The sequence below is a fragment of the Rhinoderma darwinii genome, chromosome 5, assembly GCF_050947455.1.
Source record: "Rhinoderma darwinii isolate aRhiDar2 chromosome 5, aRhiDar2.hap1, whole genome shotgun sequence".
NCBI lineage: Eukaryota > Metazoa > Chordata > Amphibia > Anura > Rhinodermatidae > Rhinoderma > Rhinoderma darwinii.
In genome coordinates, this window is record NC_134691.1 from 302,987,098 (window position 1) to 303,002,819 (window position 15,722).

The following is a 15,722-nucleotide window of genomic DNA, read 5'->3' on the forward strand; positions in this document are numbered from 1 at the left end:
GCCCAAAATGTGCAGTAAATTGATGCGGACTAGCTGCTGCGGACTGCGGGAAAAGTGCTTCCCTTCTCTCTATCAGTGCCGGATAGAGAGAAGGGACAGCACTTTCCCTAGTGAAAGTAAACGAATTTCATACTTAACGGCCGTTGTTTTGGTGACGCGTCCCTCTTTCGGCATCCAGCCCGACCTCCCTGGATGATGCGGCAGTCCATGTGACCGCTGCAGCCTGTGATGTAAAAACCCCAATGTTTTGTAAAATGTAACAGTATTTTTTATAGCATTTTTAGTGGTGTTTTTGATTGGCTTTTCATTTAGGCTGGATATGTGCGTTTTTCGTGGCGTTTTTAATGGTGTTTTTGCTGCGGTTTTTAATGCAACCAGATGTTACATTAAAGTCTACAGTAAAATATAAAGAGCACTACACAAAACTGCGTTTTGGTTTGTGGCATTCTTGTGGCAATTTTGACGTCAGTAGTTTTGTTTTTTTCAAACGCAGCATACTTTGGGTATTGCATTTTTTCAATAGTTTTTCCCATGGGCTTTTTTATAGGACTTCAAAAACGCTAGGGAAAAAAAGCATGTACAAATGACACCAAATGAAAAACGCAACCAAAAACAATTTTTTATTTTGTCCTTGCTTTTTTTCTGCAGATTTTGAGGTTCTATAGAGAAGCCTATGGGAAAAAACTTCTGAAAAAACGCCATACCCAGAGCATGCTGCGTTTGGAGAAAACACCACTGACCAAAAAATTGCGTCAAATACGCCAGAAACCAAAACGCACTTGTGTGTAGTGCGTTTTATATTTTATTATAGACTTTAATGAATCTGGCCACACTAAAAAATGCAACCAAAAACGCAGCACAAAAATTGCAACAAAAACGCACAAAAAATGCACAAAAATGCAGCAAAGCGTGTGTGAATCCAGCCTTAAAAAAAAAATCTAGTTATTTAATTCATCTTCCTTCATCTCAATTAGACAGATATTGAGCAATTACTGTCCGCACAAGCAATGCACTGGAGCATTTCACCAAGAATTTTTTTTTATCTCCGTTAAAGAAAATATTGTTTTGATATTATAAGTAATTATTCAGATAATCCATCACTTTCCAGCAGACTGAGTTGAGTGCTCTTCATGTGTTTTATCTTTAGTGCTTCTAATGCATGAAGACCTGAATTATTCATCCCGTGTCTATTGGTTGCCGTATCCTGACTATAGTCCTTGTTTGCTAATGCATTTGATAAACTGTTCTTTGCACTAGCAGGTAATACTTATAGGACGCTGATACGGCACAGACATAAGAGGCGCTTTCAGCTAAACTAAAGGGTAGGATGTTGTGTTTTGACTCCTGTACTTCGCTATATAATCGTATTAAAATCAACACCAATTAATTTTCTTCTTTTTAATCCTGAATTTTCATCTTTGATTATGATTCTGTTACCTTGTGTATTATATTTGTATGCACTTTACCACCTTTGACTTTATGTAAACTGAGTGCATTTGTTTCTGATTTGCAAACAGAGATTATGAGTAATTTGTAGAAAACGTTCAGTTCCTGTCTCATTCAAAATGGTCATATAATTTTACTCATAAATGACTAAAAAACAATATTAATAGATATCTAACATCTATCTATCTATCGATCTATCAATCTATCGGAAAGGCCAAAAACAGTGGCCCTTCCCACCCTGGTAATGCTAACCTGCTGCTATGTTGTATCTGGCTGGTTATGAAAAATGGGGGGACGGAACCGCACAACAATTATTCCATATAAAAAAAAAATGACGTGGCCCCCTAATTTTTTATTACCAGTCAGATACAACACAGCTGCAGCAGGTTAGCATTACTAGGGTGGGAAGGGCCACTGTTTCTGGCCTTTCCCAGCCTAATGATACCAGCCTGCGGCCGTCCCAGTACCTGGCCATCACTACAGATGGACGGGTACTGGATCGTACCCAGCTCTTCCCGGTACCCCTGGTGGCGGTGAGTTCCAGGGTAATAATGGGGGTTAGTGTGATCCTCTGCACCGGCTAACACTAAGCCCTGCCTTAGTAATGGATGCTGTCAATCAGCCAGCGGCCATTACTAAGGCAGTAGTAATAAAGTTTAAAAGAAAATACAGACATAGAAAAATTATATTTTATTGAAATAAAAAACCATACACAACCCACATTAGCCATTTTATTGAAAATAAAAAAAAGCCGTCATGGAAGTAGTCCTTGTATCTGATGTAGTCCAACAACCAAACCTGTAAAAAAACACAAACACACAAAAACCCATTAGTAACACAGGTGATAGGCTTAGATACAGGGCACATGTGCGATACTGTATTAGACCATGTATCTAAGGCTACCACAAGGCAGGCTTAAATGCAGGATCCCTAAGCATTGTGATGTCATGACGCGAGTAGATGTCAGGACTTCCGCTGTGCTCGGGAAGTATAGTGGTATTACTATAGTAACAGGTGCCCATGTATTTTATGACATAGGCCCCAGTTACTGTAGTAAATTTCTATAGACGCGGTGCGGGGGCCACGGTCCCTGCGCAATTGTGACCGTTGCCCGATCGCAATCTCGACCGCCGTCCGGTCGCAATTGCGACTGCTGCGACAACTGTAGCGCCAGTCGCCCTGGGATCTGGGGCACGGGGCCAAAGATCTGGGGCTTGGGCCCCGGAGGTCCAGTGCTAGCGACGCCCCTGCTCACATCTATCTATCTATCTATCTATCTATCTATCTATCTATCTATCTATCTATCTATCTATCTATCTATCTATCTACTCTAGTGGTTTAAAGTTTCATTTGGTGGAACAATCACAGCACTCCAGTTAGAATTCTTGGGATGCAGGACTCGGCTCCTAATACAGATGCAAATCTGTATGAAAACTGCACTCACACACATCGGTAAACTGACTGGAGAATTCACCATTTACATTTTAAATGCTCTGTTTACATTGTCCTTGATGCACGGTCGAAAATCGCACCGCAATAATTGATGTGTTTTTACAACAGTTTTGCAGTTAGCATGGAAATCACGGCAAATGGCGCTAAAAGCACATGCAGTTTTGTACACCGTTACACTTAACATTTTTTACTGTTTCTTTGCTTCTTAAATGCAAAATTAAGCAACTTTCTAAATAGTCTTCATTAATAATGTCCTAACATTTTGCTGCTGTACAGTGTGTGCAGCTCCTGTAAATCGCTGTTTGTCTTGCTGTTTTTGCAGCAAAATCCTGGATTTACAGAACGCACATCTTGTATGTATTACTGGGAGGGACATGTCCCTATGAGAAAAGTCTCAAACTAAGAGCAGGTTGCAAACTGAAAATCTGGGGTTTTTAAAATGGATGGAATACATTTTTTGCATGTCAAAGATTTCCATAGCCTTTAAGTGCATGCTCTGATAGCGGCTCTCTACCGTACAGTAAAGTGTTCTACATGTCACCTATTCCTCTTTACTCTACAGTACATGACCCTGCAAAAGCCCCTGTCCCCCATATAGAAAGTACTGTAATTCACAGCTCCCAGCAGGCTTTTCAGTTTTTTTATTTATTCTTTCTATATATATATACATGTATGGCACTTGCTTTATTTTTACTAGTTTCTATTTTATATTCTTTAATCATAATTTATATTATTTTTGGTTTACATTTTCAGGGTTGAAACTAATTACTAAATTTCTCTAGAATTATCGTGTCAAATTACAATGTTTATAAGTCTAGGGGTCAGCAACCTTCGACACACAAGCTGTGGTGAAACTACAACTCTCTTCACGACATGTCAGCCAAATGCTTTATTATTGTAGCCAAAAACTGTCAGGGCATGCTGAGAATTGAAGTTTCTCAACAGCTAGAGTGCCGAAGGTTGCTGACCCCTGAGTTAGGCTATGTTAATACATCCACCAATCGCTAGAACGCGGGTGCACTCGATTGTGCCCCTTCAGCTTTTTCTGCCTTTCCCATGAACCTTTTGTTATGAGCCCATACACAACTCTGTTGACTCTTCTCAGATCCGAGTGCTTCTGCTCCTTCGTTACAGAAATCAGTGTGGGTGTCAGCATCTGGACCTCCACCAATTAAAACTTTTGACATGTCAGAAGTCTTTTTTTTATACAACTGTGACCCTTTAAATTGATTTTTAAGGCAAAAGTAACTGGACCTCCCAACATAAATATATATTAAAACTTCACTGCATACTGTATTATTCATGTATGATTGATGTGGCCATTCCTTATCTAAGTGTCAACTGTAGAGCTCTTTTTTTGGGCTACTGATAGATAGAGAAGTGCTGGAAACTATTCATCAACCAATATTATTTTTCATCTCTAGAGATGAGCGAACTTATCAAAAGTTCGGTTCGGCTAGTTCGCCGAATTTCACAAAAAAGTTCGGTTCGGACCGAACTAGTTCTGACCGAACCTGTCACTTACGTGCACCGAGCATAGTACTGTCCAGGGTGCTGATAGAGTTAATGGGCTGCACTAACTCTTTCAGCAACCTTCACAGTACATGCTCGGCGCGCGGAAAATACCATTTAAATGTAATAAAAAAATAAAAATTATACGTTCGTACTTACTTTCCTCCTGTCCGGCCTCCAGCGATGACGTTTCATCCCTTTCGCCGCTGCAGCCAATCACAGGCTGTAGTGGCGGTCACGCACGTCAGGATGACGCTTCATCCCACGTGACCGCCTCTGCAGCCAATCACAGGCTGCAGCGGCGACATGAATGAAACGTCATCGCTGGAGGCCGGACAGGAGGAAAGTAAGTATGAACGTATTATTATTATTTTTTGGCATGTATGTATGTTGGCATGTATGTATGTATGTATATCTGTGCATGTATGTTTGCATGTATGTTGGCATGTATGTATATATGTGCATGTTTGTATGTATATTTGCATGTATGTTTGCATGTATGTATTTTTGCATGTATGTTGTCATGTATGTATGTATGTTGTCATGTATGTATATATGTGCATGTGTGTATGTATATTTGTATGTATGTATGTTTGCATGTATGTTTGCATGTTTGTATGTATATTTGCATGTGTGTATATATATATATATGTATGTATGTTGTCATGTATGTATGTATGTATGTTGTCATGTATGTATATATGTGCATGTATGTTGGCATGTATGTATATATGTGCATGTGTGTATGTATGTATATTTGCATGTATGTATGTTGTCATGTATGTATGTATATATGTGCATGTATGTTTGCATGTATGTTGGCATGTATGTATACATGTGCATGTTTGTATGTATATTTGCATGTATATATGTTTGCATGTGTGTATGTATGTTTGCATGTATGTATGTTTGCATGTATGTATGTTGTCATGTATGTTTGTATGTATGTTGTCATGTATGTATGTATGTTTGCATGTTTTTATTTTTGCATGTATGTTTGCATGTATGTTTATATATATATGTGCATGTTTGTAATTATGTTTGCATGTATTTATGTTTGCATTTATATTTGTGCATGCTTGTATATATGTATGTATGTATCTTTGCATGTTTGTTTGTATGTATGTATGTTTTCATGTGTGTGTGTATGCATGTATGTATGATAGTTTGCACGTATATATGTGTGTATGTTTGCATGTATGTATATTTGCATGTATATATGTGCATGCTTGTATATATGTATGTATGTTTGTATATATGTATGTATATTTGTATATATGTATGTATGGCCATGTATGATACTGTCTGCTGGCGCCCTGTATCTAAGTCAACTTCACGGCAGGCTTCTATACATGGTATAACAGTCAGTATCACACATTAAACTGAATCTAAGCCTACGACATGTTTTATTTCATTATTTTTTTTTTTTACAGGTTTGGTGTTTGGACTACGTCGGTTTCGAGGACTACTTAGATGACGTTTTTTTTCTACAATAAAATGGTTAATGAGGGTTGTGTTGGGGGTGCTTTATTTCAATAAAATATTTTATCTATATCTTTGTCTTTTTCTTTTCAAATTTTATTACTACCACTTTAGTAATGGCCGCTGTCTGAGTGACAACATCCATTACTAATGCGGGGCTTAGTGTTAGCCGGTGCAGAGGCTAACACTAACCACCATTATTACCCCGGTACCCAAAACCACCAGGGGTGCCGGGAAGAGCCAGGTACGATCCAGTACCCGACCATCTGTTGTGATGGTCGGGCCCTGGGGCGGCCGCAGGCTGGTATTATGAGGCTGGGAAGGGCCAAAAACAGTGGACCTTCCCACCCTTGTAATGCTAGGCTGCTGCTGCTGTGTTGTATCTGGCTGGTTATAAAAGTGGGGGGGACCCCACGTCATTTTTTTAAATTATTTATTTATTTACATTTTTTTTTTTAAAAAGACATGGGGTTCCACCCAATTTATCATAACCAGCCACATACAACACAGTGTTATTAGCCTGGGAATGGACAAAACCAGTGGCCCTTCCCACCCATGTAATGCCAGACTGCTGCGGCCTTGTATATGGCTGGTTATTAAAAATGTGGGGGACCCGTCTATTGCTAAATTTGTTAAATTCCAAAAAAAAAACGACGTGGGGGTCCCCCCCATTTTTATAACCAGCCCGATACAACACAGCAGCAGCAGCCTAGCATTACAAGGGTGGGAAGGTCCACTGATTTTGGCCCTTCCCAGCCTCATAATACCAGCCTACGGCCGCCCCAGTACCCGACCATCACAACAGATGGTCGGGTACTGGATCGTACCAAGCTCTTCCCGGCACCCCTGGTGGTGGTGGGTACCGGGGTAATAATGGGTGGTTAGTGCTAGCCTCTGCACCGGCTAACACTAAGTACCGCCTTAATAATGGACGCTGTCAATCAGCCAACTACCATTATCTAGGCACTAATAAAGTTTGAAAAAAAAACACAAAGACAATTCTTTTTTATTGAAATAAGAAATCCCCAACAAAACCCTCGTTAACCATTTTATTAAAATTTGAAAAAACGCAGATCTACGCAGTAGTCCAACGAATCGTAGATGTAGTCCAATCGGTACATCAAAATCTGCAACAACATAAAAAAACAGTTATCAATGTGAACAATACCAATACTTCTACTCACCTACACACATATATACACGCACACACAAACAAACAACCATACACAGACACACACATATATACACAAACACAACAAGATATACACACACACATAAACAGACAAACACACACATATACACGAACTCACACATATACAAACAAAAACACACATATCCAAACACACACACACACAGTTATACACACATACACGAACACATATACACAAACACATATACAAACAAAAACACACATACCCAAACACACATATACACAAACACATATACACAAACACACCCATATATACACACAAACACACACCCATATACACACATATACACATATACAAAAACACACACAAACATCTACACACAAACATATACACAAATACACCCATATATACACAAACATATACACAAAACACATATACACAAACACACCCATATATACACACACACATATAAAAACAAAAACAGACAAAGTCACATACCCAAACACACATATATACACAAACACACACATACACAAACACGGTTTCTTTTAAATGCTGCTGGGGAACCCGCTCGATCCACTATATAAGGCTGCGCTACAGTGCAGCATTTAAAAGAAACAGGATCCTGACCTGTCCATAGAGTTTAAGGCAGCACAGAGTATTTCAGGAGATGAGCGTGCAGATTCAGTGCTGCTGCGAACTCTGCTCTTACCATTACGTAGCTCTCAGTCTGTTACCTCTCCTCCACTCCTGTCCTCCAGAACACCTTCACATGATTGGCAAGTCACCACGTAATGGTAAGAGCAGAGTTCACAGCAGCACAGAGTATTTCAGGAGATGAGCGTGCGGATCTTGTGCGGGGTGGTGACTTGCCAATCATGTGAAGGTGTTATTGAGGACAGGAGTGGAGGAGAGGTAACAGACTGAGCTACGTAATGGTAAGAGCAGAGTTCACAGCAGCACTGAATCTGCACGCTCCTCTCCTGAAATACTCTGTGCTGCTGTGAACTCTGTTCTTACCATTACGTAGCTCAGTCTGTTACATCTCCTCCACTCCTGTCCTCTATAACACGTTCACATGATTGGCAAGTCACCACCACGCACAAGATCCGCACGCTCATCTCCTGAAATACTCTGTGCTGCTGTGAACTCTGCTCTTACCATTACGTGGTGACTTGCCAATCATGTGAAGGTGTTCTTGAGGACAGGAGTGGAGGAGAGATAACAGACTGAGAGCTACGTAATGGTAAGAGCAGAGTTCACAACAGCACTGAATCTGCACGCTCATCTCCTGAAATACTCTGTGCTGCCTTAAACTCTGTGGACAGGTCAGGATTCTGTTTCTTTTAAATGCTGCACTGTAGCGTAGCCTTATATAGTGGATCGAGCAGGTTCCCTAGCAGCATTTAAAAGAAACAGGATCCTGACCTGTCCACAGAGTTTAAGGCAGCACAGATTATTTCAGGAGATGAGCACGGGCAGCCGTTCGTTTTTCCGAGCCGTGCTCCCATCATGCACACGACCGTAAAAACACCCGTTATTGCGGGTCGTAATTACGACCCGCAATAACGGGCTCATAGACTTCTGTTACCCACGGGTACCTTTCCGTTTTCTCACGGGAAGGTGCCCGTGCCGTTAAAAAAATAGAACATGTTCTATTTTTCTATTTTACGGGCCGTGCTGCTATAATTATAATGACAGCACGGTTCGCAAAAGCGGCCGGCTGCCCGTGGCCGGCCGGCCGTGCTCGTAGTTACGAGTCGTAATTACGAGCACGGCCCGTAAAATAAAAAAATAGAACATGTTCTATCTTTTTAACGGCACGGGCACCTTCCCGTGAGAAAACGGGAAGGTACCCGTGGCTAACAGAAGTCTATGGGCCCGCTATTTCGGGTCGTAATTACGACCCGTGATAACGGGTGTTTTTATGGTCGTGTGCATGAGGCCCCGTAATGACGGGTGGCTACATGTGTGCACCCGTCATTACGGCAGCGTTGCTAGGCGACGTCAGTAAGGGTATGTGCACACACACTAATTACGTCCGTAATTGACGGACGTATTTCGGCCGCAAGTACCGGACCGAACACCCTGCAGGGAGCCGGGCTCCTAGCATCATATTTATATACGATGCTAGGAGTCCCTGCCTCTCCGTGGAACTACTGTCCCGTACTGAAAACATGATTACAGTACGGGACAGTTGTCCTGCAGAGAGGCAGGGACTCCTAGCATCGTACATAAGTATGATGCTAGGAGCCCGGCTCCCTGCACTGTGTTCGGTCCGGTACTTGCGGCCGAAATACGTCCGTCATTTACGGACGTAATTAGTGTGTGTGCACATACACTAAATAGTCACTGTTCAGGGTGCTGAAAGAGTTAACTGATCGGCAGTAACTGTTTCAGTACCCTGGACAGTGACTACCGATCACAGTACCTGTAAAAAAAAAGACGTTCATACTTACTGAGAACTTTCTGCTTCCTCCAGTCCGGTCTCCTGGCCGTTGCCTTGGTGACGCGTCCCTCTCGACATCCGGCCCGACATTCCTTGATGACGATGCAGCCTTGTGAGCGCTGCAGCCAATCACAGGCTGCCGCGGCCTCTGCAGCCAATCACAGGCTGCAGAGGCCTCTGCAGCCAATCACAGGCTGCCGCGTCAGAAAAGGTCGGACTGGAGGAAGAAGAGGGACTCGTCAACAAGACAACGACCGGGTACGTATGAAATGCTTTTTATTTTATTTTTAATCAGCAGCCTCTTTTCTCTATCAGTGATTGATAGAGATAAGTGGCTGCCGATTTGTATAATGTTTTTGACCGGGTTCGGTCAAAACGGGTTCGGCCGAACCCGGTGAAGTTCGGATTCGCTGCGAACCGAACTTTACCGGAAGTTCGGACCGAAACCGGGTTCGGTTGTCCCGGTTCGCTCATCTCTATTCATCTCCATGAAATTTGATTGCACAGAATGATTGTTGTGCTCCATAACAAGTGTCTAATCACTTTCCACACTGGCTGATATTCTCCTAATCAGTGATAAGTTACCTATATCCAATTTTCTGGAATCAAAATGAGAATAAAAACTGTGACCCACAAAAAAGCTCAAGACATCTGGAAATACTTGCACATAATTTATATAGTTCATCTCACCCACTCATAACCAAAGTTCTTGTAACATACATAATGAGTTACCTGTGTGGGAGGAAATGTCGTCTACACAGGAACAGGTAGAGCGTGCCAAAAGGGCTTACATTTACAGCATGACTAAGTCTGACTAAGTAAGGTTTCTTTTAAGAAAAGTAACAGAAAAAGTTAAAATTTGTAACAATAACATTTAACCAGTGCATTATAATCAGGGAATTTCTATCATTCAGCCTCATGAAAAATTAATGGGTTAAATGAAGGTAACTTAATGAACAAAATTATTTATTATATCTAATGACATCCATGGTAAATATTTGATAAGTCAAATTAATTACATTTTGCTATCAAACTTGAGTTTTTATTTGGTTATTGTTTGACCTCACTAATGGAGACCGAGGAAATATGGCTATACAGCTCAACCACTGAAAGACCGTATCTATCCACATGGCCAAATGGGAGTTCATTTTTTTTTTACCCTTTATAATCGTGAATATAAAATGTTCAATCCATTTACATTTGAACCGAATTCCTGTGAATCCAACAAAGACTAATGGTATGGAATATCGTGGGTATGGTAGGTGCTAGGTGAAGTTATCTGATAGGAAAGAGCTGCTGAAGAAGCTACAAATCTGAATTATGGTGTTGTTCACCTACGAAATTATGACTCAAGGGTCTATGGGAACAGAATCAAAAGTTTAGGCTAATGTCCATATTATGGATTCATAACATGGTGCCCATGCACTTCTATGACCCTATACTGAATCTTCATGTGCTTCCAATGTTACAGATGTAGCAATCCTTATCTTGACTCTGATAACTTGCTGCAGAATGATAACTTATCACTTAAGTAATTGAAAACCACTGTGTATTTAATGTGTTAAGAGTCAAGATAAAGATGGCTACATCTGTATTCTGCCCTAGAAACATTTCTTTTAGGAGAGAATAAGGTAAGTCATGAAGGCACAAAACAGTGACACACTGAGAACCTATAAGACTGTAGTATGGACCCATAGGGACTCAATGTGCCGCCATTCAGGGTCTGTGCACATGGCTTTGGGGTGTGCGTGCGCCCATATTGTAGGTAAAAGGGAGCTGATGCTCCTCCAGGCTAGTCTTAATTATAATTGGCTTAGATAAGATCACAGTTCAAAACATGGTCGCTTCCTGACATCAAGATACAAGGCTCCCGATGCAATTATCAGTTTTAAATGCTCAAGTAACAAAGAAAATGTCTGAAACAAAATATAAATATTTGAAGAATACCCTGGAGGAGCATGGCATGAGGCTGATATATAGCAGATATGGTATACACTTTTGTAAACTAAAAACTGTATGGCTATCTTTCACTCTGCGGTTGCTTTCATTTAATTATAACTTTTAAAGATATAGGAATATCAGTGCATTAAAGATGTTCAATACTTTAAGCAAATGTTTTATTTAATTGTTCCCTCACTGAGATAACAAAGAGATGAGTAGATCAAAGCATTTTTGAGTTGACTAAAATATACAGACAACCTATTTCCAAAAGTGTTCTTCCTTACCTTACCTCTCATCTCAGCATATCCTGAGCAGGGTCAGTTATATACAAAGTGTGGCCCTGGGCAAGGTTAAAAGTGTGGCCCCAAATGCTGAATTAGTGCCTTTTGATGGCTTCTGTCAGACCTTTCCGTCAGGGGAACCCATGAACGCAAACCAAATGGAAACCATAAGTTCCGTTTGCATTATCTTTGATTTCAATGGTAATGTGTCTTTTGCAAATGGTTTCCATTTGTCTCCGTTGTGTAAGGTTTCTGTTTTTTTGTCGGAAACAATAGCACAGTCGACTGGGCTATTGATTCCGTCAAAAAAACTGAAACCTTACGAAATAAAGACAAACGGAAACCATTTGCAATGGAAACATTACAATTGAAATCAAAGGTAATGCAAACGGAAGCTATGGTTTGCGTTTGGTCTGCGTTCATGGGTTTCCCTGACAGAAAGGTCTGACCGAACCATCAATGGAACCCCGACGCTGATGTGAACACGCCCTAAGGGTATGTGCACACACAAAATAAAAAAAACTTCTGAAAATACGGAGCTGTTTTCAAGGGAAAACAGCTCCTGATTTTCAAACGTTTTTTAATCAAAGTCGCGTTTTTCGCAGCGTTTTTAACAGCCATTTTTGGAGCTGTTTTCTATAGAGTCTATGAAAAACGGCTCCAAAAACGGCGGAAGAAGTGACATGCACTTCTTTTTCACTGCCTTTTTTTTATGCGGCCGTTTTGAAAAATGACCGCGTAAAAAGCGCCCCGTCGGAACAGAACGCCGTTTTTCATTGAAGTCAATGGGCAGATGTTTGGATGCATTCTGCTTACGATTTTCCAGCCGCTTTTCGGGACATTTACAGCCCGAAAAACGGCTGAAAACACTCCGTGTGAACATACCCTTAATGTATCAATAATGGAGTAAATTCAGAAGGCGGTGTGCAGAGAACTGCATCACTGATTTCTAGCGCATCCAGGAATGTTGCAAGACCCAGAGCATGTCCCCCCTCTCACACAAAAAAATTATCTATATACAAATACAGGTTTTAAATCATAGCACTATACCAGATGAAATAATACCCCCCATATGGTTACTGAATAATGCCTCCAACACCATTACCACATACTGTTACTGAATAAAAACCACTATACAAAGACCAATATTAACACCATGTAGTGACCTTATAGTGGTAGATGCCAGTTATACACAGGAGCTCTGCAAAATATATAAGCGATTACAGCACATTTATATCTAGTGACTCACAGGTGATGTATTCTCTGATTAGAATCGTTCACTTACCCTTTTTTCTCCATCCGGCCTAGACCACTGTGACTACTTATTCCAGCCATGACTCGTCTCTGCAGAATTTGACACACAGACATGTTGGTTTCTCGCTTTCCAAGCACCCACCACACCTATACACCATTATCTAAACAAACTCGTAATCCACAGTGCCCCAGATGGGGATAATCATCCCTCAGTGCTCGACACAATAAAAGTGCCCCATTAGTAACCATGCCCCCTTTGTGCCCCCACAGCAGTAATGCCCCCTTTGTGCCCCCTGTGCCTGTGCCACACGGCCCATAAATGTTATGGGCCAGGCGGAACGGGCCCAGTAGCAGCCATGGGGAGGAGGCCATAAGAGGATGGGCGCCCTGGGAAATTGCCCTGTTTGCCCCCCCCCCTAACGCTGGCCCTGATCCTGAGATGTGTGGCGCGAGATGCCCAGCATTGAAAGAAAACATGTTTTTGCAATACTCTGTCACAACATGTCTATGCTAAATAGTATGTGCCTATATGTGGTCACCCAGATGTTGTGATGTGAGTTGCAGCTTGTCAAGGGTTTTGCTAGCATGTCGTGACATTTCATTAAATTTGCTTAATGAGAATTTGAAGTCCTTATCTAAATTCAAGCAAAGGTACGTGTCAACACATTTTATGCCCTGGCTTTTGACATGTTTCTATAGACAATATGGGTTCATACACGGGCATAAAAGTACACAGAGTTTATTTGAAGTCTGTAACCTTGGAGATACATAGATCTGCATAGGAGCTGTATACACAAAACAGTAGGATATTTTAAATCAAGACTATTGGGCAAAGTTAAACTGGCTTTAGTCAAAGCTGTTTGTTGTGGTACTAAAGGACTTCAGAACACCCATTGAAAACAATGGACGGCATCATAAAGTAAATTGATTTCAATGAGCACCCTCTTATTCTTTGTTTTTCAAGCTGCTAGATATCTCCCCTACCTACAAACAGCTTCTGCCAGATGGGACTGCAATATAAAATGGTGTAATATATGTGGAGATGAGGGGCATTTGTGTCAAACTAAATACAGTGTAATGAAATATATTCAAATATAATGTGAAATATACAAGCAATACAAATTATTAAAAGGGAAATCTCACCGGCCGACAGCTATCTAAAATGTATGGCCAAGATGATGGATAATATGAGTTAAGGGAACTGCTGGTGATCTTAGTTTAGGTTGCTTTTTGCTTAATCTAAGAGACAGTAGAGTAAAACAGCATTACATTTATATGTCGCAGTTATAGAGGCTTGAGATATATCCTCTAGGGGACCAGTATTCAAAAATAACAGAACCATTAAAATATGTGTGCAATACTCTATGGATTTCATGCTCTCTGTGAATATGACAGCTTTGGAAGCTAAAATCACAAGACTGTGCGACTAACAGCATAGTTATCCTTCCTGGCAGAATCCGCAACCTTTAGCTGAAGCTAGAAAATGTTGAGGTTCTCTGACAGAGTCACTGAGTCAGACGCATGCACTACAATAAAGACACAGGCTCACAAAATATAGAAACATATTAAACATTTATAGCATTTAGCATGCCATTAGAAAGGGCCGGTAAGCATTGTTAATAAAGTTGACGCTTGAGAAAATAAAAATGTACGTGCAGTAAATTCAAAATACTGACAGATCATCCAGCAGAACGGATCTCAAGAACCGCATGCTTGACATCTCCAAAACAAGCGTGAAACTGCAGTAGGACTTGGCAAAGCTGAACCATCAAATGATAACATATTCAACAGATTTATTGGTTTAGCTTTGGTTTAAGCAACTGGAAAGCAGAATGATTTAACGCTAAGGGTAGGTTCATAACACATTGGAGGCTAACGTTCGGCATATACGGCAGGGAAATCTCCCAACATATACATATAGCGTGACCCTAGACTTCAATAGCCAAACGTCCTTTTATCATTTGTTTGGAAACTATACATCGTACTGTATGTGAAAAGAAACATAAACCGATAGGGAAATCAATATTGAATGTATGTAATTGTATAGGCAAGCAGTCAAACAGTCCCGCTGATCGTAATGTGAACCTAGCCTTAGAACAACAACCAATAACCACATGCAATCATTTGAAGGTACTAAATATTGTAGAATATTTCATCGGTTGCATTTGCCTGACTTGAAGAACAGAAACTTGAGTCTGCAGTTCCACTCGTTTCTACCGATTCTTGAACCAAAAATGTGGTTATCTGTGTGTACCCAATCCAGCGCATTGCTCTGCTGTTATGCACCAAATCTAAAATGAGATTGATAGACATACAGTATGTATGTATGTATGTATTTTTTAATGCATTTCTAGTTCCAAAAGTAATATAACTGGGCCCTCCACATTATCGACTAAACGTGCATGAAAAATTATTTGTACAAGTCACTGTTTTACACAGGACAAGCCATTGAGGTGTACAGTTAGAGCATGTGGAGTAGACTCAGTCAACTCCAGACATCATGGTTTTTCCTGTATGTTAAAAAAATAAAGAGTACAGTTTGACTAATAGAAGACTAAGTTTATACCATGGACGTTACACTCTCCTCTATTATCTCATGTTTATGGCATTTAGTCGGTATGACAGTGTTTAGGCTTCTCGGAAATTTGTTAACTACATCTGGGTCTCTTCTTGATTCAAGACCCCAGAGCTAATAATTGACATCTCTGTCTGCCACTTTGGGTCTTCTTACAATTACTCACTCCACTTTGAGAT

General features: G+C 40.7%; 1 protein-coding gene and 1 long non-coding RNA gene across 4 annotated transcripts in view; one reads left to right on the forward strand and one right to left on the reverse strand.

Moving 5' to 3' along the window:
- DPP6 (dipeptidyl peptidase like 6) overlaps positions 1 to 15,722 on the forward strand; it is a 1,261,161-nt gene that overhangs the window by 620,184 nt on the left and 625,255 nt on the right. The gene's annotated exons all lie outside the window — the stretch shown is intronic.
- Positions 2,162 to 15,722, reverse strand: part of LOC142652985 (uncharacterized) — a 31,224-nt gene continuing 17,663 nt past the window's right edge. The window contains exons 2-3 of the long non-coding RNA XR_012848006.1: positions 13,000 to 13,058; positions 2,162 to 2,244 (exon numbers count right to left, since the gene is read on the reverse strand). This is a non-coding gene — a long non-coding RNA (uncharacterized LOC142652985). The remainder of the gene's footprint in view (positions 2,245 to 12,999; positions 13,059 to 15,722) is intronic.